This window comes from Chionomys nivalis, chromosome 14 (genome assembly GCF_950005125.1).
Source record: "Chionomys nivalis chromosome 14, mChiNiv1.1, whole genome shotgun sequence".
NCBI classification, from domain to species: domain Eukaryota; kingdom Metazoa; phylum Chordata; class Mammalia; order Rodentia; family Cricetidae; genus Chionomys; species Chionomys nivalis.
This window is the reverse complement of record NC_080099.1, coordinates 46,713,788-46,740,676: the sequence shown is the minus strand read 5'-3', so window position 1 is coordinate 46,740,676 and position 26,889 is coordinate 46,713,788. Positions and strand designations below refer to the sequence as shown.

The 26,889-nt window shown below is 43.9% G+C and overlaps 1 protein-coding gene across 4 annotated transcripts in view; it reads right to left on the bottom strand.

The window, feature by feature from the left end:
• Sil1 (SIL1 nucleotide exchange factor) overlaps positions 1 to 26,889 on the bottom strand; it is a 244,298-nt gene that overhangs the window by 194,395 nt on the left and 23,014 nt on the right. The window contains exon 1 of one of the 4 annotated variants that reach the window (XM_057789293.1): positions 14,495 to 14,514. The exons of the other annotated variants lie outside the window; for them this stretch is intronic. The gene's annotated coding sequence lies outside the window, so the exon portion shown is untranslated. Of the gene's footprint in view, positions 1 to 14,494; positions 14,515 to 26,889 lie in introns of those variants that run through there. 4 annotated transcript variants of the gene reach the window in all.

The window sequence follows — 26,889 nt, the reverse complement described above, 5'->3', positions numbered from 1 at the left end:
CACATAGATGTAAAAAGACTAAACATAACATTAGTAAACCATTTTTAACAGCATATTAAGAGACTTATACATGACCAAATCATATTTGTCTTGGGAAGTTTAAGAGAAGTGGGAGGCACATGATCATCTCAACTGGTAGAGAAAAAGCACTTAAAATCCAACACCCTTTCATAGTACTAAACAAAGTAAACCGGAATAGAGTAGAACTCACCATATGACGAGGAACAAACATGAAAAGCCTATAGCTACTACTGTATTCGTCAGTAAAGGGCTGAAAGTCCTTCATCTAAAATCAGGCACAAGGTAACTGCTTTGACCACTTCTAATATGCACAATAATAGAGCAATTAAGGAGGAAAGGCATCTGAAACAGAAAGAGCAACGGAAAATTATCTCTAGTTGAAGACTGCGCAATCTTACATGTAACAAACAAAAACTAGAGAATCAACCAGAGATTCTGCTAGAGTTCCTAAATGTAGGGGAAAATAGTTGTATTCTTTATACACCAGCAGTGAGCTTTCAACAAAGGGATGAACACAGGGCTGGAGATGGCTCTGTGGTAAGAGCATGCACTGCTCTTGCAGAGGAGCCATGTTCAGTCACCAGCACCCACACCAGGCAGCTCCCCACTGCCTGAAGCACTGCTTCCAGAGCACCTGCTCTCAATGACCTCCAAGAGCACCTGATCTCAATGATCCACACAGACACACACATGTACACATAATTTAAAACGAAGACGGAAAGGAAGGAGGAAGGAAGGAAGAAGGGAAGGAGGGAAGGAAGGAAGAAACGAAAGAGGGAGGGAGGGAGGGAGGGAGGGAGGGAGGGAGGGAGGGAGGGAGGGAGGATGGATGGATACCGGCCAGTGGTGGCACACATCTTTGTTCCAGCACTCAGGAGGCAGAGGCAGGTGGATCTCTGTGAGTTCGAGGCCAGTCTGGTCTACAAGAGCTAGTTCCAGTACAAGTTCCAAAGCTACACAGAGAAACCCTGTCTCGAGAAGAAAAAAAAAAAAAAAAAAAAAAAAGCAATGTTACCTAAAATATTAACAAAAAGGATAAAATAGTTAGAAATTAATTTAACAAAGAATGTGAAAGACTGTGTACTAAAACCTATAAAACACTGCTAACAAAATTAAAAAGATCTAAATAAACAAAGACATCTTGGAGTGGATTAAAAAATTTAACATTGTCAAAATGACAATCCCACACAAAGCAAGGCACAGATTCAACACAATTCCTCTCAAATTCCCAGTAGCATTTTTTATGGAAATAGTGTGTGTGTGTGTGTGTGTGTGTGTACATATATCATAAAATTCATATAGTGTTTTAAAGGACCCTGAATACTCAAAACAATCTTGAAAAAGAACAAAGTAGGAGACAGAAGTTGAAGAATTTACAAGTTCCAATTTCAAAACTTATGACAAAGCTCAATTAAAAAAATTAAGAACTAACATAAGATAAACATATAAACTAAAGTCAAGAAAACATCTACAGACAACTGACTTTTAAAAAACATCTTGTTTCTATCCATGCATGCACACATATGTGCATGTATACGGGTGCCTATGCTACAGCACATGGATGGCCCTCAGAGGACAACCCAGGGGAGTCCACTCTCTCCCTCCACACATGGGTCCTAGGGATTGAACTCAGGTTGTCAGTCCTCACGGCAAGCACCTCCACAGCTCACAAGGCTTGAAAAATGGATCAAAGACCTCATTTAAAAGATAAAGACTATACAACTCTTAGAAGAAGACAAGACACACTTTCAGCTACAAAGAAACCCTGTCTCAAAAAACAAAAACAAAAAACACTTTCATGAGGCTAATTTGACAACTGTTTAACACCAAAATCATAGGTAATACAAGAAAACAATAGGTAAGATGAACTTTAATAACATTAAAAACTTGTAGCTAGAGAGATGGCTCAAAGGTTAAAATTAAAATCATTTGCTGCTCAGTTATGAAAACAAGAGTTCAGATCCCAGTAGACCAGATAGCCCACAAGACCCTGTAATACAAAAAAACAGGGTACAGACCTAAACAGAGAACTCTCAAAAGGCAAATCTAAAATGCTTGAAAGACACTTAAGGAAATGCTCAACATCCTTAGCCATCAGAGAAATACAGATCAAAACAACTCTGAGATTCCATCTTATACCTGTAAGAATGGCCAAGATCAAACACACACATACGCACACACACATACACACACACACAAAATGATGACAGCTTATGCTGGAGAGAATGTGGATGCTGGTGGGAGTGCAAATCGGTACAGCTGCTTTGGAAATCATTATGGTGATTTCTCAGAAAATTAGAAAACAATCTACCACAAGACGCAGCAATACTGCTTGTTGTTGGGTATATACCCACAGAATGCTCAATCGTACCACAAGGGCATTTGCTCGACTATGTTCACAGCAGCATTATTTGTAATTGCAGAACTTGTAAACAAGCTAGATGCCCCTCAACTGAAGAATAAAGAAATGTGGTCCATTTACACAATGGGCACTACACAGCAGTTAGAAAACAATGACATCCTGAAACTTTCAGGCTAATGGATGGATCTAGAAGAAACTATATTGAGTGAGATAACCCAGACCCAGAAAGACAATATGATAAGTACTAACTCATAGGTGGCTTCTAGACATAAAGCAAAGAAAACCAACCTACAGTCCACAACCCCAGGGAACCTAGACAACAAAGAGGACACTAGGAGTGACGCACATGGATCTACATAGGAGGGAGAAAAAAAGACAAGCTCTCCTGAGTAAATTGGGAATGTAGGGGTCATAGCAGAGGGTAGAATGGAAGGGAGAGGAAGGGAGGGAAGCTGAGAAAAATGTATAGCTCGATAAAAATAATAAAAAATATTTTTAAAAAAAGAACCTGTAATTCCTCCAAGGGATCCAGGGCTTTCTTCTGGCCTCACACATACACATGCAGACATACATACACAAAGCATATACCCATAATTATTTTCAAATTTTATGCTTCATAAACTTTACTGTATCAAAAACATAAAATTGATTTAGAAAAAAAAAGTTTGGGGCTATAACTCAATTGGCAGAGAGCTTCCTTAGCATGTGCAAGGCCAAGGCTTTTATGTCCATTGCTGGGGGAAAGGGAGAAGGACAGGAGAAAACGTAGAAAATGTTTGCAGATCATATCTGGTAAGAATATAATATCACAATAGATAAAACACCTCCTACAATTCAACAAGAGAAAGAAAACCTCTATTTGAAAATGGTCAAAGAACTTCAACTTTGAACTTCTGCTCTTCCACTACCACCGTCTACGTGATGGGAATACAGCCTCAAATCAAAGTACGCCTAAAGCTTAGGTCCTATGCTAGGGCTGAAGGAGACTATGGTATTAGCTTCAAACTTTAAATGTCCTCCCAATCTCAGAGCTATTCCAACTATCCAAATAGCCTCACTGCAACTCTGATTGGCACAGCAAGAGCTCACCCCATTACCAAGTCACTGCATCAGCACTACAGAGGAGTGCAATCAGCATGGGGAAACAGCTGAATTATGTCAGCAGCTGTAAATTGTGCACTGTCTCTTCTCCTCAAGTCCATGTTCACCTAAGTCCAGTGCCTCAACAATGAATGGGCATTTGTCCAGTATCTATGTCAACTACAGTAACCAAAATTGAGTTCAATTAACAGTATTTTAAAACCCCAATTAACTGATAGTTTAAAAGCTTTAATCTGAACAATATAACACGTTAACTTCAATAGCCTTGATCTCTTAGCTAAGCTATTTGGAAAACAGTACAAAGCACAGTGCTCTGAGGAGTCATCTCCAGGCCCTGGCCTTGGCAGGACGTGACAGGAGAAAGATGCACTGCACATTCCTGGGGACGCCCCAAGAGTTGCCCGGGGTTTCTAAGGGGGTGTCTTTTCTTTACAGCTCTGTTGGTCTCCATAGGACAGCAAGAATAAGACAAACACATTCTGAGCATGGAAAAGCACCAAAGGCGGCTACAATTTATTTTTTTAAAGTGTAGTTTTTTAAAGCACACATAAACCCAAGAGAGTTACTTTTCCCATCTGGTATCTGTTCTTCTTAAAAGTGGTGTATCAAGGAATAGTCATGCATGTGAATAAGGGTGCACAGCAGGATTTGTAACAGCAGGTAGGGTCAAGGGGCCCAGAAAGATGCCACCAACCAAATCCCAGCCTGCCAGGAGTCATCAGCCTGCAACTGACAGAGGTACAGATAGGCAACAGCAGCATTCAAGACGGGAATTTGCAAAGGGATTCTGGGTTTCCAGTGAGTGAACTTGTGATAGGGATGCCAGCAGGACCCTTAAGTCTCTCTTGCCAAAGTAAGTGCCATGGGGATGGCTTGCCAGCTAGTCTTCTCCTTCAACTAGATTAGCTGGAAAAGAATGACATGCCATATCCTCAAAACAGTCCATTTATCAATTGCTTTTAGACAGAGTATATCCTGGCTAAAAATCAGAAAGCATTTAAAGTCTGTAGTTTAGATATGTCATGAACCAACTCCAACGGGTTATAAGTAAGACAACATTTTTGTTAATTTTTATTTTATGTGCACGGGTGCTTTTCCTACATGTATGTCTGTGCACCACATGTGCCTGGTGCCCATGGAGGACAGAAGAGTGTGTCAGAGTCCCCTGGAGTTACAGGTAGTTTTCTAGACGAGAACTCAGTGCTCTTAACCACTGAGACATCCCTCCAGCCCCAAGATAACATCATTTGAAAAATAACAAGGGATGAGAGATGCCCAGTCCTCTCGTGCCTTGGCTTTATAACAAGTACCTCCCGTTCATTCTAGTTTCCGTACAGAGCAACCACCTCAGTCTTGGTTGACCATACTTTTCTGTCTCTGTTGCTCAGTCTCTCCAATGTACTCAACAAGTGAGAAGCAATTCTCTGACATCATTCCATTCTGCCTCCGACCACTGAGATTCCTCTTGTGGTGACTATCAAAAAGCAACAGCAGCCTCTGGTAATGCCAAGAGAAAATACTAGGTTCAGGAAGTCAAAACGGCAAGGTTCTCACCATGAAAGGCAACCACTCCCTTAACAACCCATAAAAGACATAAGCTTTGGCTTCAGAGAAGCCAGGCTTATAATTCACAGAGCTGTGAGGCGCATCTAAAAACCACAAAGTACTATGCCTACACAATACTGGTGCACAGTCCACTTACTGGAGGTTTACACCTACACAAAAGCCATTCCAGCCCTCGATAAGCAATTAACAGGCCAATCCCCCTCAAAAAAGTATTTCTGCAAAGACATTATTCACCTTCCCAAATAGGAGAGCTATAAGAAGAGCAAAAATTCATTCGTCATGAAAAGGTGACAAACAAACCTGGAACATTCATAGTTGTCGCTTCAACAATGCAACTGAAAGACATACACCCTTCCATACATATTTGCCAATGCCTGTAACACCCTAAATATGTAGAGATGCTGGGGTGCAGAGAATAAACAAACAGGGATGTTCTTCCCTAGGAGCTCCCAGAAAGGCAAGGGACACACTAGGTTAAAGAGCCTCAGGCAAGAATGCAGATGTGTCCACCATGGTATGTGGGCCATAGAGGGCTTACTGGAAGAAGAAGTAAGCTTGGAAGATTAAAAGTAGAAAAGAACAAGAGCTCACCAAGGCCAGCTGGACTGGGACTGAAAAAGCATGGGATAAAACCGGACTCTCTGAACATGGCGGACAATGAGGGCTGATGAGAAGCCAAGGACAATGGCACTGGGTTTTGATCCTACTGCATGAACTGGCTTTGTGGGAGCCTAGCCAGTTTGGATGCTCACCTTCCTAGACCTGGATGGAGGGGGGAGGACCTTGGCCTTCCCACAGGGCAGGGAACCCTGACTGCTCTTCAGATTGGAGAGGGAGGGGGAGGGGCGTGGGGGGAGGGGGAAGAAAATGGGAGGCTGGGAGGAAGCAGAAATTTTTTCAAAAAAAAAAGTAGAAAAGACAATGAAAGAAGAATCTCATTAGTAGTAGAGGCCATGGTACTTTCTGAAGATCTGACCCAAAACTAGGCATATGTATTTATTTCAACAAATAAATGCTGCAGCAAAGAGCTGAGGGGCAGCAAACATCACGACATGCAAGGACCTTCTTTCCCATACTGATCTGATAAGTTCTGAACACACAGCTCATTGCACTGTCCTAGCAAATCTCTGGAACCTCTCTTTTCAGAATGGTCTTAAAGGAGAAACAGGAACAGAATGAAGCCTGCCATCTAGGTAAGTGGATGATCACAGCTTCTATTTTTCTTAATGGAAGGAGGTGGTAAACAGAACTGGAGTTGGATCACATTATCTGCCCAAGGAGACATACTGCAGTGAACAATTTGAACATGAAAGCAACATGAGATTTCCAGCATAGCCTTCACGCTGCCGGAAGGATACTCTTACTATAGTCTCCCGCATGTTTTACTAAGCCGTGTTCTTCACTTTATATGCCTGATCCTCCTAGAGGTGGCTGATAGCTATCCTACCAGTCAGAAATGCATGAGCCCTGGAAACCAACTTCCCCTTTCCTTCTGCCCCTACTTATCAACTACTATCAGTTTATTTATGAAGCTTCCCTGTTCTCCACGTTCCTGTTCAAATCCCTCACCTTCACTCAGAAGGCAGAGGCAGGCGGATCTCTGTGAGTTCGAGGCCAACCTGGTCTACAAAGCAAGTTCCAGAACAGGTTCCAAAGCTAGAAAGAGAAATTCTGTCTCAAACACAAAAACAAACAAACAAACGCAACCTCCCCTTTTAGGTGAGATCAGCGCCTATAGGCTTTCAAAAGGTCAAACCAGGCAGAGCATCAGAGTGATGAAGCGGAAGTCACGGTTTTTACTTGTTCAACCCAGAGTCACTGGAATACCCAATGTCCACTTTACCGGATCCCTTTAAATAGCGCTCAATAAAACTCACTTTTCTTCAGAACAAGAAAAGCGCTCACAGAGTCCATTTAACTGCAGCAGACATCAGAGAGCAGGCTTCAGGAAGGTCTGGCTCCCGCATAGAATCTTTAGAAATATCACTGCTTTAAGAGCCCAGAACCTAAAAGTGAGGCCTGTGATGACGGAACTCAAATCCCAAACAAAGGAAACTTAGCTTGACACATTCACCCTTCACTGCCCAAGGAGGTGCATCCCAAGGATTCTCAGTGGGCGGCATCTCCACTCCTATTCCTCCTCCATCCTACACTGCCAGAAGGAAAGTCAGTAGGTGGAACTATCTGCATCTGCCAAAGCAGATGTAAGAAGGCAATTTTCAGAAGGATGTTAGTCTTGACAGTACCCTGGAACTCCGTTTCCCGATATAAAAGACAAAATATGGGGAAGATAAATCATGTCTCTCAGCCTCGGATCACAGAAACCTTCCTTTCACCCTATTCCTTGAAATCGCCCCCCACACCACCTCGGAAGGAATAAATATACTCTGAATGAACAAATGGATGGAAAAATGAACAAACAGCAGGCTGAGGGGCCAGGAGCAGGAGCAACAGGAGAAGAAGGTCCTAATCAAACCTTTCATTTAGTTCAATGCCTCCCAACACTAACACAAAATGCTGGGAACACACAGGTGTGCCCAAAGCGAGGAAGAAAAGAGCAGAGAGAAAAGCACTCCCCTTCATCTCCCTGGCATGGCAGCTTTCCAAATGTTTCCTGACATTAAACCATGCCTAGCAGCATACGTGCAAATAAAAACTTCACCGTTTATCGTATCTAGTGCTCTGGAGCCTTATGATTTCTCTTCTAAGGAAAACCCTGCCATTCATCTCCTTGATTAAAAATTGATTTAATTTGTCTTTCATTAGGTAGGTACAAAAGAAAAACAGAGATTCCCAGAGATAACTCGCCCAAAAACAGGGCTGTGCTGAGCCCCAGCGACTGCACAGCCGGGTCCCAGCCCACTGCCGAGGAAAGAAAATTAAAAAGCTCACAGCGCGGAGCTGGAGCTCCAGCCAAAAGGAATTATCTTCCCACAAGTGTCTCTGCTGGATTTTGGTTAATAGAAAAAACTTTTTAAAAGAAGGAAAAGAAACCCCAAGGATATTTAACATAAAACTTAGAACTTCTCTATTTTTCAAACTCCCTTGCAGGGGAAAAGCAGAGAGGTCTTTATTCTCAGTCCTCCTTCTCAGAACTTCTCTCCATATGACGTTGTAAAATTTTCAATTTGTAGGGAGCATGGCTGAGGAATTCTAAGCCTTGGTGCAGGCTCTGCAGTGAGAGCTGAGGGGGAAAGGAGCTGAGAAGGGGTGGGAGCAGCTGCTCTCAAAAGTGGGACACAAAGTCCTCAGCAACAGGGCCTCGGGCTACAGGGCTGAGATCAACCGCCAGGCCCTCAGGCCTGGGGCAGACCACTTTCTCCAGGCTTCAGACTCCCACAGACAGGTGGTAATATGGAAAACACAAGTGACCTTCATTGTTCTGTCAAAGGACTCTGGGGTACCAAGGTCAGCAAATTACATGTACACACCCTGATTAAATGTTAGTGATATTACTCAATAGGCACCAAATAAATTTGAACCGATCTCCCGCCCTGTTGAAAAACCTATATTTTCCTATGACCCTCAAAATACAGACTGCGATGGTTATTCTTGGCTGTCAACTAGATTACATCTAGAATTGACTAATGGGGCACACCTGTGCGTGGGGAGAGCCACTTTTAGTCTGGAATTCTAGGCGAGGAGACACACCTTTAATTGAGATCTTTTGAGGTGGGAAGACCTTCCTCTACGCTGGTCATGCCTCTGCTGGGCGCAAATTCCTACTCAGGTTAGAAGGTGAAGCTTCCTCTGGGGTCTCCAGCCCTCTAAGAAGGAAGTTTTTGTTCTTTTCTTGCTTGCTTAGGCCTCCTTAACAAATCCTTTCTCTCACTGACGTTGGGTATACTGAAGAGCAGCTTAGACATCTAGTCTTGAGCAATGAACAACCACTCAATTCTTGGACTTTCCATTCATAGGCTACCATTGTTAGATTAGCTGGACTACAGTTTATAAATTATCCTAATAAGTCCCCTTCCTACATCGATAGAAATTCATTCTATAAACTGTTACTCTAGAGAGAAGCCTGATTAATACACAGACCAAACTCTACACTCAAACCCTTGACCACCCAAGCCCCAGTCAAAGTCTGTGCTTCTTCGTCACCTTGCCCTTACACAGCCTTTTCTCCACTGCTCTGTGACACCGCCTCCAAGCAGGAGGCTTTCTGCACTTGCCACTCCCTTTGTTTGGAAGGTCATTTTCTCCTAGCATTCAGCTGGCAAATCCTACTCAGGTCAGAAGATGAAAGCTTCCTCTAGGCATCTCCAGCTCTCCTCTGGAGGAGATTCAATCTGTCTGAGCAGCGTCTGCACCTTATCATAGTAGGGCATTGCTTTTTCAGCTGCCCTTCTCCCTAGTGGATTGTGAGGTTCCTAAGGATGGCGACCACACTCACCATACTTAACACTAAACATACCTAACAGCTGGACACCTTGGCAGTTGATGTAAACATAACGTCAGCCTCTCACCTCCCAAAGCCAGTTATGTTTGTGCTGCCACCATGGTCACCATCACCAGGGCCCCCAAGCCCTCACACTTCACTGTCTGAAACAGGCTCAGACTTTAACATGTTCACTAGCAGTCTGTAGGCACTTGCTATGGACATGGGGCTCCATAACTAAGCAACTTAACATAGAGACTGCCCGCCCCACCTTTTAGAAGACAAAAAGGACATTTACAAGAATACTCAACATATAAAAATCAAAAGTATTGCCAGGCAATGGTGGCGCACACCTTTTAATCCTCAGCACTCAGGAGGCAGAGGCAGGAGGATCTCTGGGAGTTTGAGGCCAGCCTGGACTACAGAGTGAGTTCCAGGACAGCTAGGGCTACACTGAGAAACCCTGTCTCAAAAAGCCAAACCAACCAACAAAAAAGTAGCGTAAGAGAGACAGCACAGAGGAGACGGTAAAAGTGGCCGAATAATTAACCCAATCTTTCCCGTGCACCCCAAGCTGTTTCCGTTTCTCTTCATTCTCACAGACAGAAATCCTCCAGTATCTGCCCCCAAACTCCCACAGTTGCTAATCCAGATCAGACCTTCCAATCTGGGTTTCTACTTGCTCTAGATTAATTCAAATTCTGTTTGCTTCTGCTTTGTGACCCTCTTCAATGCCTTTCTCAGGCATCTTTCGTAATCTCCCCGCTTCTGCCCATCCCCTCAGCTGTCATAGATGAGCACTTCCTGTTTATTTTTAAGTCACATTTATACGGAATGGTGATGTAAAGTGCTTGCTTATCACGCGTGAAGCCCTGAGTTCAATCCCCAGTACAATGTGACATACCTGTAACCAAACCCCAGCACTTGGGAAGTAGGAGGAGAAGGATTAGAAGCTCAAAGTTTCATACCCAATTCAACGCCAGTCAAGGTTAGAGACTCTGTCTCAAAAAAAGGGAAAAAAAAAAACCGATCTTCATTCATTCAGGAAGACCTAGCCCACTGTGGGTGGCACCACTCCCTTAGCAGATATAAAGCAGAAACACAGGCAGCATTGCTGTATTCGTTGCTCTATGCTCTTGGCCATGGATTTGACTGAGTTCCTGCCTGGACTTCTCAGTGGCGGACTGCAACCTGGAATTGTAAGTCAAATAAACCCCTCAGTTGCTTTTTGTCAGGATATTTTACCACAGCAACAGAAATGAAACTAGAACAATAGCCCTCAAGAGGATGCTCTAAGTTCGATTACGTTCCAGGGAGATTCAGCACTGCATACCCATTCACTAGCACACAGGGCATTGATTCTGTAGGCCTGTCCTCGGGTCTCTGAATGCTAAAGTTACTCTTTATGGCTACCCACTCATTTAATCAATATGAACCTTTATAAACCAAAAAGTGTGTCCCTATAACACCATGCTCAATGTCCTGTACATAACATGTATGATCAATGTTTATGATTGAATCCTTGGTAAGAAAAATCAAATAATCCTCTTCTGCTCAGGTATTTCAATACAATAGTAATAATAAATTCTCCAGTGTAGCCTGAGATCAGGCCTGCTCTTCCCCCTCCAAGTCTCTTAATTAATTTAGTTCATCCCAGGGGACCCTCACTCATCTAAGGAGGTGCTATTGCAGTCTTTCCACTACCAGGCCAAGAAACCAGTGTCGTGAAGCACTCTTTTAATGAAGGAACTTATTTCCTGTTATTATAGATTGAGAGGAAGAATTTCTCAAAGAACCAGAAATAAATGGAAGGGAGGAAAAGAACAGAAATTAATGAATATTGTAATTACCCCCCTGAAGTTGCAAATCAGAACATTTCTCACTAGAAGACAAGTATGAAAAGCAAGATAAGATGCTTCGGGGATGCATTCATGAAACAGCAGGTAACAAAACAGATAAAATGTATTTACAGTAACTCGCCAGGGACAGCTACCTTTCGCTAATAGCTATCAGACACTGAATACCACTGTAAAAATGATATTCTTCCCTTCCTTATTATGGAGTTACAATTATCCATGAGAACAAAGCAACATGGCCATTTTGAATGATAACTAGAGATAATTTTATATCCTTGCTTATCCCTAAATATCTAGGCACAAGCAGATAAACAGCCAGACTATACCTCCCTATATTAAATTGCTTCAGCTAAAACCAGAAACTACCGCAAACTGGTGTCTTAAATAACAAGCATTTATTTTCTCGGCCTTCTGGAGGCTGGAAGTTTAAGATGTGGGTTGTAGACAATACAATTTCTGGGTGAGAGACCTCATCCTAGCTTGCAGACAGCTGCCTTTTTACGATGTCCTAACACAATCTTTCCCAAATGCAGTACAGAAAGCATGACAGAAAGCACACGAGGGAAAGTGAGTGAAGGCCTGCAAGCAAGCTCACTGGTGCCCCTCTGCCAGGAGCACTGAGGCTATGGTAACAAGGTCACACTCATAGTTAATTACTGCCTTTCTCCAAACAGACCCAGAGTCGGGACAAGGCTTGCAGTGCACTGGGGAACACATATTCACACCCTGGAAGAACAGCCCACATATCAAAAGAGGAAAGGGAAGACTGGGAAGAAGTAACCTTGGAGACAAAAGGAGTGACCAAGACGGTGAACTCCCACCTGTAGACCAGGCTGACCTCAAACCCAGAGATCTGCCTATCTCTGCCTCCCAAGTGCTGGGAGTGTATGGCTTTTGGGTTTGTTTGTTTGTTTTTTGTTTGTTTGTTTGTCTGTTTTTAAGGTGGTGTCTTACTATGTAAGCCAGGCTAGCTGCAAACTCTCAAACTAGTGATCCTCTTGCCTCATCCTCTGTCCTAGTTTGATTTTCTGTTATGATAAACAACGACCAAAACCAACTTGGTGGGGGGGGGGGATTTATCTTCTTATGCTTAGCAATCCATTACTGTAAAGCCCATCATCACTGAGGGAAGTGAAGGCAGGAACCTGGAGGCAGGAACCTGGAGGCAGGAACTGAAGCAGAGAGCACAGGAATAAGATTCCCTGGCTTGTTCCCCTGGCTTGTGCAGGCTGCACTCTTCTGCAACCCAGGACCATCTGCCCACGGGTGCTGTCAAGAGTTCACTGGATTCTCCCACTGAAACTGTTATCTAGAAATGCTCCACAGGCCAATGTAGTGGAGGCAATTCCTCAGTTAAGGTTCCCTCTTCCCAGGCAGCTGTAGTTTGTGTCACACTGACAAAGCTAGCCAGTGCATCCTCTCAATTCCTGGGGTTACGGTGGTGTCCTGCATACCCAGCATAAATGTATACTCTTGGGTTTGGGGAGGAAGAAAGAGTTGTTTTGTGGGCTACTTTTCTTTTTCTATATAAGTTTAATTTTTATTATATTTTTTTATTTAATTTGTGTATGTGTGAAATTTCATTAGTGAAATCCTATCTCAGGAAAAAAAATAGGGCCACCATGATGGCTTAGTGGGTAAAGGTGCTTCCTGTCAAGCCTGATAACCATGTTCCATCCCTGGAACCCACCCTCAAACTGTCCTCCTACCCTCATATTGCATTATGGCCTGGGGGGTATGGATGTGCCCAGTCCCTCCTATTCCAGCACATACTAAGAGGTGAGGAACCCAGCATCCTCTCTGTCTCGGACCCTCAGAGGACTCCGCTGTAGCTGAGGAGCTGCAATTTCTGACCAAAGCAACCGTGGTGAAATCTATTCCACGGTCCTCAGAGGTGAGGGACCAAGCCTCCTTAATAAACCTTGAGGTAGAAAAGTCCCCCTCTCCTGGCAACCAAGAATCCCTGGCCAAGCAACTCTTAGTGGAGTCTGAAGGCCTGGGACAGCCTTAGCTGTGAGAGAGAAGACTTTCTCTCTGCTCAAGCACTGCTGGAAGCTGCTACACAACCTCCCAACCTCACAGCAGGTGCTCCCTACAATCTATAGCTTCTCTTCCTCTCTTCCTCATCTGAACAACTGCCTGAGACTCACAGCACTGATCTGAGGACTTCCCCACAAAACACCAGATGGAGACCAACAGTTACACCCCAGATGAAGGCTTTCAGCCCTCATCACCCAAAGCCCTCAATGCTCTTAAAGCCCTGGGCCAGGCACAGAAACCTTCTAATAAACAACCCCAGGTATGTGTCTCTTCTCATACCATCCCCAAAGAGTGCCAGTCAGATTAACGAGTGACAGACAGGACTTATGTGTCATCCCTGCACAGCTCAAAAAAGTTACTAAAGAACAAAACCTGCAACTAGCTGCCTGAGACTGGGTTTGCTACTTCACCAGGGAAATATGGAGAGAAGCCAGACTGAGTACTGCTGGGAATGAATATATAGATATGATCAAGATACACTGTTGCATTAAAAAGAAGAAAGCCAAGACTGAGAGTCCAGAAAGCAAACAAGTGCTTACCCAGGAATTCTACAAGCTAAGTAAGCCTGCTCTAGAAAGCAAGCCCACCAAAGAAAACAATGGCTTGGTTCCAGTCAAGTCAGAAGTTGCTGAGTGACATGACCAAACACTGTCAATAAAGTCTACAGCACTCTTCACTGCAGAGCTGCCGCTCTCAGAGCCCAACCTCCAACCAGAACAAAATAGCAGCCAGCCAGGACTTCCTTCATTTGCATAGTGGGAATAGCATGGGGGTGAGGGATTTCCCAAACTGGCTAAAACAGACGTTCCAAAATACCTCTGGGTGCTCCCCAGCCTACTGTCTCAGGCAGGTGGTTCTTCTGTTCCTGCCATGCCTGCTACACTCTCATGGTATACTCAATAAATTTGCTTCCTTCTAAAAGAGAAGAAAGAAAAAGAAAAAACAAAGAGGCAGAGAAAGATTTAACAAAGCAAAAATAAGCTCAAAGGTGCTACCTGTGAAGTTTTCGCGAGATGTAGCCACACTCCCAGAAACACTGGTAACTACTAAGAACAGCAAAAAAAAAAAAAAAAAAAAAAAAAAACAAGGCCCAGAATCTGCCCTAAGCTTCCAAAGGAAGCACAACCCTGCCAACATCTGGTTTTCAAGCTAGTAAGAAGTACTCACTCCTGAGAAAATAGATCTATGCTGTCTCAACAGCCACAGGAATCTGCAGCAAAGTCAGGCTCTGACCCTGGCCCTGGGACTCACGCCTGTACTCTTGAGCACTGTGTATTGCTCCTTTCCTGCAAACGAGCCTTCCCAAATCAGACTTCTCCAGCTGAGAGTGACTCTGCCAAGAACTGAAGCAGCCAGGACTGGCAGTTCTTCCACTGCAGGGCCCACAGAGGAGCCTCCCTTTCTCCCACCATCACAGCCAACACTTACCAGAGACTGAGTCAACTTCTTGGTGTTCTCATGAGTACATACTTACTCATGTAAGCTTCATGAGGAAGCATGCAACGGACTAACAAAGGTTCTCATCTGATTTATTAGTTGGCACTTAATTGTCATCCATATCAAGAAGCTCCATCTAATCCACAATTTATTCTTCTCCACACAGACATATGTGAGAAGGGACACGAGCCCCAAAAGAGCAGTTCAGAGCCGGGCGATGGTGGCTCACACCTTTAATCCCAGCACTCGGGAGGCAGAGGCAGGCGGATCTCTGTGAGTCTGAGGCCAGCCTGATCTACAAGAGCTAGTTCCAGGACAGGCTCCAAAGCTACAGAGAAACCCTGTCTCGGAAAAAAGCGCGGGTGGGGGGTGCAGTTTACCTTCCCTTCTGCCCCAAAAGAAATTGCTTTTCACCACTTTTAGACTCTATGAAACACTAGGTGGCCTCTCTTTGGAAGGTTTCAGGTTGAGTGCCAGTCAGAGTAGATTGGCATAGAGGTCCTTCATGTTAAGCCACTCTGGAATGAACAAGCAAGCTAATAAACACAATGTGTCAGGACAAAGGTATAACATACTAAAATGCAGTTTTGAGCTAATTTTTATAAGTGCATTCAGCTTTAATTATTTATAAGACTTCAAAGTAAAACCACACATGGTAGTGTACACCTGTAATCCCAACACTTGGGAGGTAGAGGTAAGAAGATCCAAAGTTCAAGGTCAGCCTAGGGTACATGAGGCCCTGGGCCCTGTCTCTAAATAAATAAATAAAATAAAATAAAATAAAAGGGGGGCAGGCGGCAAAATATTGCAATGTTTTGTAAAACAAAACATGCTTTGTTGGTGGACACTAGGAATGCTAGGGCTATTGATTCTTTGCTGAGGACCAGTTTTGGGTTCCTGAGAGACATCAGTTTGGTAGACTAGCAAAGGGCCGACCTAGAATTTACTAATGCAGTGAAACAAAGCACTGAGAATTCTACTTCCTCGATTGCTGGACGCGTTCCCTTGTCCCCGGCTCGCGCCTTCTCTTAAGTGTCCTCTAGCGACTTTCCGCCATCTTTTCTCTTGCCAAGAAGGACAGCGTTAATCTTCGTGGAGCTGCTCTAACACAATACCTGAAGCTCAGCAATTCATAAAGAACAGGGTTCCTACAGTTTTGAAGCTAAGAAGTCTAAAATTCAGAATTTAGCACCTGTTTAAGGCCTTTCTGCTGCTGTCCTCAATACAGAAAGAAACACATAAAGGTCAAATGCATCCCTCAATCAGCAAGACATCCTAAAGTAACAGCTATAACCCATCATGAGAGCAGGGCCCTCAGAACCCAAGCTCTTCTTAAGGGCTCCATCTCTCAGCATGACTGCTCTGGGGTTGTTTCCAACACATCAACTTGGGGAGCCACATGCAAACCACAGCAAGGTTTGTCTCCCCAAACAGCAATTAAAGCTAACATGCAGAGTGTTTACTCAGCATGTACTAACTCACACAAGCCCTCATCATAGGTACCATCAGTACCCCACACTGGAGGCGAGGAAACAGACTCAAGAAAGGTCAAGCCATTTTCTCAAGGTCACAATGTTACTAAGAACCAGAATTAGAAAGCAGATCTAACTGAAATCTAAGCTCTCCCTCTTTCCCTCACTCCCCCATCTCTCTCCATTCCTCTCCATTCCTCTCCCTCTCCCTCCATCACTCTTCTACCAAGACTCGCTTTAGTGGGCTGGAGAGAGAGCTCAGAGATGAAGAGCTCTTGCTGCTCTTCAGAGGACCTGAGTTCAGGTCCCAGTACCCACACCATATCTGGGAGCATACAACTGTCTGTAATTCCAATTCCAGGCAAGCCAATGATGTCCTTTTCTGGCCTTTGTGGACACAGACATACACACATAAATAAAAAAAAGAATCTTAAAAAAGAAAACAATAGTCTATATACATTGCAGGGGAACAATGGGCTGGACCATAACTAGACTACTGCATGCCAAATCTTTGTGTTTAAAAGTTTTGAGATGGTCTCATTTATTAGACTGGCCTCAAACTAGCTATGTAGCTAAAGCTGGTCTTGATTACCTTATCCTCCTGCCTTCACCTCTCAAGTGCTGAGATTATAGATGTGCACCACCACACCTAAAGCTCTTAACTCTATCAAACTGCCCACCTGATTCACAGGAACTGAGGAGTGGGGCTTACTATTATCATATATATAGACCAGCCTGAGTCACAGGAACTGAGGGGAGGGGCTTACTACTGTCACATATACAGACCAGCTGATTCATGGGAACTGAGGGCTTACTACCACCATGTATATAGACCTTAAGATAAATGCACAAGCTTTGGTTTGGGTCTCTACACTATTCAAAGCCTCACAGACTCTAACAACCATCCAGAAAATTTCTTTCCATTCCTCACAAAAAATAATCTGGGAACTACTTAATCCCTGAAAATTTGGGGGGGAGGGAGGCATGCCAGGTCCCACCCAACTTATTTGTCTGTGTGTGGAGGGAAGCATGAGGATTGAGAAAGAAGCAGAGAAGAAACGGCTGATGGAGCTGGGAGGGCGTAGGTGAACACTGTGATCGGCCTCGTGTTTATTTCCCCTAGCGTTTATACGCCTCAGTCCAGAAAGGAGGGGGAGGCAAGAGGCTTCTTTACCAAGACACAAAGAACAAAGTAGTTACCTTCTTAATATCCAAAACATCAAGTAACTTCCCCCTAGGTCAAAACACCTTAGGTCAAACCTCCTGTCAGTAACCTTGAAGCAGCAGAACAGGTCTGAACTCTGACCTTTAGTCAAGGTGAACGAATCCACTTCTGTGGGCTCCCACAGAGACAAGTGGATCTAGCTTGCCCCTTCCCCAGATGACTGAAGTGTCTAATGTCTGAAGGCAGTAAACCCCTGCTTCCTCCCCATCTGAAGCTCATCAGGCCGTGAAAATAGTAGAAGTCCTTAAATCTAAGTGAGAAAACCACCCCCCCCCAAAAAAAAATCAAATTAAAAGGAAAGAGTAAACGAACAAAGTTCAAGCTGCTGTTTATTATGTATCAGGAGGTTCTGGGTTCTTAAGCTTCTTATTAAACATTCTGGCTTCACAATCATTTCCTTTGCTTAGTCCTAATTACTGCTTGAGCTCTTTTCAAATGGATCCCCAAAGATGTTGAAAAAATGAACTGAAAGGTCAACTTGTTCCATGGGAACTGCAAGGAGCCTCCCTGACATCTTGCTCTGAAATGATATTTTGTAACTGCATAGGCTAATACTCCAAATTAATCAAGGTAAAGAATTCTCCATTTCCCCTGGTAACAGGGCTCACAGAGGGGCAAATGGAAAGGAAGACTGTACCAATGGGGCAAGGATGACAGCTCTCCAGTTAGCAGCACTAGAAATGGGGCAAGGATGCCAGCTCTCCAGTTAGCAGCACCACAACAACTGTGTGGTTTTATTCTAAAGCACAAGACTTTAATCCCAGCACTTGGGAGAAAGAAGCGGGAAGATCTCTGAGAATTGAAGTTAGTCTGGTATACAAGCTCTAGGCCAGCCAGGGCTACATAGTGAGACCCTGTCTCAATAATAATAATAATAATAATAATAATAATAATAATAATAATAATAATTATTATTATTTTTATAAAAAAAACTAGCTTCTAAAGTCTACCCAAATCAAGAGACCAGAATTTACATCATCAAAATTCCAAAGCCACATGACACTCCGGGATGCTGGACAGTGAGGAACTAGGGCAGCAAAGTAAGGAACACAGAAGCCACAAAAACCAGGACCGGAAGTCCTGCTGCTTCTCCTGCCAGCAGCTGCCAAGGAAGGCCTGAGTCAAGTTTCTGAAAGGTTAAGACTATGAAAGGGGATATTAAAATAAACTGAGAGAGAAAACAGAAAAAGATCAGAGAAGGAGAGTCTCAGTGCACCAGGTTTGCAATGTGTCTGCTCTCAGAGCTGACGTTCTGCGTGCCAGATTTTTTAAGGTTTATTTCAAGAGCTTTGAGGCCTCTTGGGAGGAAAAAAGAACTCACTAATTCTATCTCTCAGAGTCTCTGGATTTTGCTGCACAGGAAGGCATTTGCATGGGGTGAGCTCCCTCTTAGCAAAGGTCTTTCTCAGAACTTGGCTGTACCCATGCACACATGAGCACATGTGTAGGAGACATCTGGGAGCTCCTTCCTCAGCAGTCTAGTATCCATCAAGGTGTGAGTGCAGAGTACGGAGCAGAGCTGAGAAGCCTGTCCTCCGAATCCCGTGAAGACAAAGGTTGCAACTGCTTTTGGAGTTCACACCTGAGAGTTAATCTAAAAACAGGGAATCGATGTAACCCAAAGGTGTGCAATTGTTTCCTTTAACACAACAACAAAACTGAGAACTAATTTTTAAAAAATAGGAAAAGAGAATAAGATAAGAAGTTTGATTTGCTATCACTGGAATTTAGGCTGCCATTCCCCTGAAGGTGAGAAGCACTAGGAATCCTGGTTAATTAGAATGGAGTGGGAGACACATCTTCCCACCCAAACCACCTTTCTACAATTAAAAAAAAAAAATTATAACCTCTGGAGTGGGAAAGACGGAACAAAATATATTACCTAAAAACCATGGTCAGAAGACAGCTATGAAATTTTCTGAAAATAACACTTCTTTGAAGAAAAACTGCAGCAAAAACACAGGGGCCAGGGGCCAGGAAAAAGAGTTAGAAAAAAAGGATGAAAGGAATTGGGCCCAGCATTTAGCCTAGAACCGCCAGGTGAGGGTAAAGAGGAGACTTAGTGAAGATTTTTTTGTTTTTGTTTTTGTTTTTTGTTTTTGTTTGTAGCTTTGGTGCCTGTCCCGGAACTAGCTCTTGTAGACCAGGCTGGCCTCAAACTCCCAGAGATTCGCCTGCCTCTGCCTCCCGAGTGCTGGGATTAAAGGCGTGCGCCACCATGGCCCGGCTAGTGAAGATTTTTAAGTACAGAGAAAACTCACCCTCTGGCTCCAGAAGCTCCAGAATACCTGTCTTACCGGCTTCTTCCTGATACTCTTCCATTAAAAGGGAGAGAGGACGCATGGTTAAAATGGACTTCTAGAGAAATTTAGATATAAACTGAAGATTATCCCCAAAAGAGAACGGTTAGTAATGACCACAGTGAAGGCACTGACTGCAGAGCGGGGACAACAGGCCAAGCTCTAGGTCAGCCACAGGCCTTCAAACAGGAGTCCAGAAGAGAGCCCACCAAAAGACTGTTGTCCACTGGAGAGACATGTATAAACAGTATCTAAGACAGGTTAGGAAACATGCTTTGAAAACACAAAAGTAGAAGGCAGTGTTGAGCGGGTGACAGGAACAGCAGAACTGAGTGCTTACCCGTCCCCACCATGGGGATGGCTATAACCACAGACCCTTTTGAGAAATACAAACTAACCTCTGCTGGCTAATTCCACCTGATACTCTGTTGCTCATATCCATCCATGGGCATTCTATTCTCTAAGGACTACATCCTTTAGTGCTGAGAGCATTTAAGCCTCAAACACTTGCAAAAGCTGCTGGAGTTCTAGTGGCCCATACTCCACAGGGTTTGTGACACTGCCCTTGCCAAGCACAGGAAGGAACTGCTTTGTGTTAGGGATGGGCACACCATACTAGGTAGCTGCCCAGAGTCTATAGCCCCTCTACCGTCTCCACAAGTCCAAGGTTACTGTTAAAAAGACAGTTAAACATGAGAGGTTTTTGCTCACAAGCCAGCAGCTGGCATGAGAATCCATGGCACTGAAAGAAGTACCACCTTTCTGACTGCCCCGCCTCACCCTGGTACCCACTCCCACCTGTGAATGTGCTTCTATCTGGCCACTGTCAATTTGTCAATTCTTAGCTAACAACCTTGTCTAAGAACTTCAGAAATATTGCAGAAAGTGTCAGTAGAAAATCAAGAGTGAGATAAATTTTCCATGTCCTGGTGTTTTTGTGTTTTATTCCAAGCAAATACATTAAAGCTTGCTTCCTTATAACACAAAACGTAAAAATCAATGCTTAAAGCACAGGAACTATAAACTCTTCCTTCCAATAACCAATGGCAGGAAGGAAAAGAACTACATAAAACAAAGCAAGGAGAAAACAGCATCACCTCAGAATGAGACCATTACAAGGGGTGGGAAAGCACTTAATAAATAATGAACAAGAAAGAAAATAATTTTGATTACATTTTCTTAGGAAACAACACAGTATGAACATGAACACTGGTAAGCCCAGGTTCTGAGTTATAAAAGAGCACATTCTCATTCACAAGCTCACTCATTCAGCAAATGTTACCATCTACTCTATGCCCAGTACTAACATTAGGATAACTGCAGGGCAGACAGGTACACCCACTGTGCATACACCACGTGGAGAGAAGGAAGGTCGAGTCTACAAGAAGCAGTCAAGCAAGAACATCGGGTGATGTTCTGGCTCTGGATATGATCAGCCTCAGAAATTTTTCATATTAAAATCTAGTAGCTGGGGCTGGAGAGATGGCTTAGCAGTCAAGAGCACTGTCTTTTCTTCCAGAGAACCGAGGTTCTACACCCAGCACCCACTGGTAGCTCCCAGTCATGCAGTTCCAGGAGATCTGATGCCCTCTTCTGGCCTCCAAGAACACCTGTGCACAAGTGTATGGTGCACAGATGTACATTTAGGCAAAACACCCATACAAATTAAATAGTAAAAACTGGTAGCCAATAAATTAAGTACTGAGAAAGAGAAGGCCTGTAAGTGGTGTTTAGTTCATGGGGCACAACCTTCATGATGAACTAATATAGTTCCTGCAGGAATGGATTAGTCCCCTGTCTCTCCTGCACCAACAAGCCCCCTTGCCCTCACACTTTCCACCATGAGTTGAAGCAACATGAGTTCAAGAAAATGCTTCTCAGACTTCAAACCATTAGCTCAGATAAATGTCTCTTCTTTACAAATACCCAGTTGTGGTGGCTTTTTTTTTTCTTTTGGTCTGAGTAAAAGCTAACTCTGCCATGCAGCACATTGTACGGCATGGAAATGTCTCTGTGTATGGCAGCAGGAATCCGCCATGCTCTCCTGTCTGTGCTCACCTAGCAGACCTGATCCTGCCACGTGCCCAGGCAGGGAGTGCTGAGCCACAGTGCTCTCCGCTACATTCCTTATGCCAAGTGGGCGTACAAGCACACAAACCCTAAGTGGCTGGCAGGCCACATGGGATAGCCCCAAACAGTTGGGCACCAAACATAGCTACATATATCCTTCATTCTGCTGCTTCCCTGGAGTGGTTTCTCTCCACCCACCTGGTCCTGCTCACTAGCTCCTGCAGTCGCTTATGAAATAACCACTCTTAGGCTTAATATCAATTATACTTTTTGGCCTATTAGCTCAGGTTTATTAATTAACTCTTACATCTTAAACTAACCCATTTCTATTATTTTACATTTTACCATGAGGCTCATGATTTGTTACCCCTTGCTTCTTGGGTGCTACATGATGTCTTCCTGGCTCCGCCTTCTTTCTCCCTGCATGCAGTTTAGTTTTCCCACCTAACTCTATTCTGCCCTGACATAGGCCAAAGCAGCTTCTTTATTAACCAATGGTAATAAAACACATTCACAGCATACAGAGGGCCATCCCTGATGGAGGAGTTACTTTCATTTAATAAAGAAACTGCCTTGGCCCATTTATAGGTCAGCCCTTAGGTGGGTGGAGTAAACAGACAGAATGCTGGGAGAAAGAAGCCGAGTGAGTGAGTCGCCATGATTCTCCCACTCCAGACAGACGCAGGTTAAGATCTTCCCTGGTAAGCCAACTCGTTGTGCTACACAGAATATTAGAAATGGGTTAGATCAATATGTAAGAGCTAGCCAAAAAGAGACTGGAACTAATGGGCCAGGCAGTGATTAAAAGAATACAGTTTCCGTGTAATTATTTCGGGTAAAGCTAGCCGGGTGGCGGTGGGAAGCAGCCCTGCCGCTCATATTTCAACAGAGTGGCTCTCAACGTGCTAATGAACTCCATGTAAAACCTGAGAGGGCTTAAAAAGGACACAGAGAGAATTTAAGACAGCTTTTTGCTGTTTGTGGGTTGCCTGCAGCAAAGAAATTGTCCTGACTCAGCAACAGGAAAAAACTGGCTGTTTTAAAATTGCCTGCTTTCTGGGCTGTGCTGCCACTGCGATCTCTGTCTGGCTCCTGCTGGAGACAGAGCTTCTGAATGGAGCATTTGGAGTAAAGTGCTACGTCTTGCTTGATGGCAATGTGGACTGCTGTGTGCCTGGAACTGTGTGTGGCTCAGGGGCACCAAATGGCTCTGAGGCAGGAGCGGCTCAGCTCCGCCATGCTGAACTGTGCTGGTCTCAGGCAGGAACTACCATAATTACCGTAATAAGAGCACAGTTAAGGTTTAGACTGGGCAGTACACAGGCGGTACCATATTACCTGTACATGGTGCAACTTAAGTTTTTAAGAAGTGCTTAACATTTTAAGAAATGCTCCTGGATAGTAAAAAAAATTACAGATTCACAATAGTACAGATTCAGACACTGTTGGATGAATGTACGTAGGCTTGAGAGAGAGAAGAAAAAAAATATAGAGAATAAAGTTAATGGTTTACAGATAGTTATAGATTAAAAACATAATAAGCCATGTAAAAATGGAAAATTCACAGAGAGTCTGGATTATGTACATTGTGTTTTCTTTAAATTTTTTGACTGTAAAGGAGCTAAATACAGAGAGACATTTCATTATATGGACTGCCAAGTGGAACCAGAACGGATATCATGAGGGTATGACTTCAAAATTTGAGTCTAAGGATATGATACATTGGAAAGGGTCTTCTTTTGTTTTCACAGAGGACGAGACTCTGTGGATTGTGTCTATCCCAATATGGTATGATAGACCACGCCCTCCTGAAAGGTTGCTGTGAACACCTTCAGAAAATTACTTCATTCAACTGCCGACTGAGATGACCCTGACACACAGGTTACACCATGAAAGATCTGAATACAGCGCCCCCATTCAGCAGGAAGCAGTTTGGAGAGAAAAACTGCGCCCATGTTCCCAAATATGGTTTATAAATGTTCTTTTACATTTAAAGGGGGATATGATATAGATATGAATCATTTGCATTGGTGTGGATTTTAAGGTCAATTTTGTTATATGTATATGTATTTCTGATCTTGATTAAGGTATTGTGATTGTGTAGTTCATTTAAAAATGTAATGTATAATTAGGAAATATAGGTTGCTAATGGATAATCATCGATAATAGTCAAGCTTGTAGTCATGTTAGATTTTCTAGATGAGCATAGATATATTTCAGTTAGATAGGCATTCTTCATATCTTTCAAAGGCTACAGAATATGGCATTTAAATGTTTTAATAACTTAGGACTGTTATAGTGAGATACGTCTGCTCCTGGCAGCACCAATCTACTTCAAGAAGAAGATGGGCATCGAAGAGGCTTCTTATGGAGTTGGTTAGCCATTTGGGCAAGAAACTACTCTTGCCTGGACTGATGCATAAACTGGACACAGAGAACCCACAGAGAGAGGACTGCTGAACTTGCCTAAAGGTGAGATGATCTTTCGGGGTTCCTGACTCATGAAAGAGTCTGCGAGGCATTCTGCAGGACACAGCAAAAAGTGACTGAACTGTCTTTGGAATTTCCTGCTTGATGAAAATGTCTGCTGGATACTATGGGCCTGAAGGCTGAAGATGGATGCCCCAACAGTACAAAAGAACTTTGGGTGACTGTCCAGGCAGTGAGATGTCTCTGTCATTTCTAGAGTTTTGGATTTCTTGTTTACTTAGGTAATATTATATCCTTCTGGAGTCTTTGATGGAGTTGAAGAATGGATAGTTATAGTTTTCCTTAGTTATGATAAGAGATAAAATAGATATAAATATTTTAACTGTAATTCTTGCTTGATAACCATTTTGTTATATGTAATTTTACTATGTTAAAGTTAAAGCCTTTCTTTTTGTTTAAACAAAAAAAGGGGAAATGATGGAGGAGTTACTTTCATTTAATAAAGAAACTGCCTTGGCCCATTTATAGGCCAGCCCTTAGGTGGGTGGAGTAAACAGACAGAATGCTGGGAGAAAGAAGCCGAGAGAGTGAGTCGCCATGATTCTCCCACTCCAGACAGACGCAGGTTAAGATCTTCCTGGTAAGCCAACTCGTTGTGCTACACAGAATATTAGAAATGGGTTAGATCAATATGTAAGAGCTAGCCAATAAGAGACTGGAACTAATGGGCCAGGCAGTGATTAAAAGAATACAGTTTCCGTGTAATTATTTCGGGGCATAAGCTAGCCATGCGGGTGGCTGGGTGCCGGGGACACAGCCCTGCCGCTCTTATTACAACACATCCCACATAACCCAGTATTAGATACTTTGCTATGGCAACAGGAAATGGATTAAGAGACGGTTATGTTAACTTGTCATTTCATGCTAGATGAAAGGGAAGAGCCATCTCAGAAATACAGCAGAACTGAGATGTGTATGACAGTCAATCAAATAAAAATACGTAAGAGTGTTCCAGGCTAAAGATATGGTCAGATCAATGCCCAGTATCTTGGATGCTGAGGCTGAAGCCAGCCTGGGCTACATTACAAGACCCTGTCTTAAAATAAAAGAAAATAAAGAACATCAACAAACTTCCTTATTTCAAAACTTACTACAAAGCTATCGTAATCAAAAGTGCGGTCACAGGGGCAGCCTGGATCCACCGATGGTTAAGGCAACCACAGGCCCACCTGATGCCATGACGCTCAGGTGCGCAGAAGACACCCATGGGGTAGCCGGGGTCCTCCTGGTCTGGGCTGCCTAAAGCCATCCATGGCTGCCCTGTGCACCAGGCATGTGGGTGCCATTATGATGAGCAGGTAAGTATATGGTGGAGAAAGGGGGAAGAAAAAGAGGAAGGATGGTTCATGTGCTGTGGTAAAAGGCAGATCTGAGAAGGGAGGACTGTGAGGAACAGGCTGATGTTGGTGGCCTGTGTGCCACCCAGAACCAGGATGATATCTGGGCCCGTTGCCCTATCACAGCCAGGGTCTGTGTCGATATCCATGGCTCGTGATACTATGAAAGGCTATGCCAAGGCCAGTGGTCTGGGTCGCCACCGAGGACCAGGTTGGTGTCCTAGAACCACACTGCCACAGAAGCTATGCCAACCTGAGTAGCCTGCAGTGCCACCTGGTACCATGGTGATATCTAGGCCCAGGCTACTTCTGAGGACCACATTTGGATCCATAGGCCTACCACAGTCAGGGTCTGTATTGATGTCAGAGGCCCGTGGCAACACCAAAGGCCACACAGATGCCCAGGGTCAAGGCCACAACCTGTAGCCATGTTGGTGCCTGAAGGCCATGTGGCCTGTGCTACCACATGAGTCTATGGTATACCCTAGGCCAGGGCTACTGCCTAGAGTCATGTCTAGGTCTGTGGCCCAGCAGCAGCCAGGATCTGAGTTGAAGTCCATGGCTCCTGTTATCACCAAGAGCTGTGTACATGCCTAGAGTCTGGACAGCCACCTGAGACCACGTTGGTGTCCGAGGGCCTTGCTACTGCTGGGGTCATGCTAATCTGGGTGGCCCAAGCTGCCACTGGAACCATGGTGACATCTGGGCCAATACGCTGCCAAGGGCCATGTCTAGGTCCATGTTCCTGCTGCAGCTGGGGTCTGTGATGATGTCCATAGTTCGTGCTTGCTGTGAGCCACAAGCATTATGTAGTAAAAGTACAGCTGAAAGATCACTAGACAAACTCAGGGAGTTTGTCATTCCATCCAATGAGGAACCCAATTTGCAAAGCTTCGGGAACACCTGTTTTTTGAATAGTCACTGTCAATTCTGTAGAAATCTTGTGAAGTCATGGTTCTTCTCCCTTCCATCATGGAATTCATCCTGAAATATCCCAGCAGGGTATAAACCATTCGTTGAGATAACTTCTTCCTGTGCAGGCAACTAGATGACTTTCCCACACTGTGGGGCCCTGGTGTGAAAGCATTCATTTACTCAGCCAAACCTTTGTTCTCATAGCCAAATCTACATAAAGCTAGTCCCCCACAAGTATCCTTATTAACAAGAAAGGAGCCCTGAGCAGGAGGCATAGAGCAGGGGAGACAGTATGTCTGCTCTTACTGATAAAGAG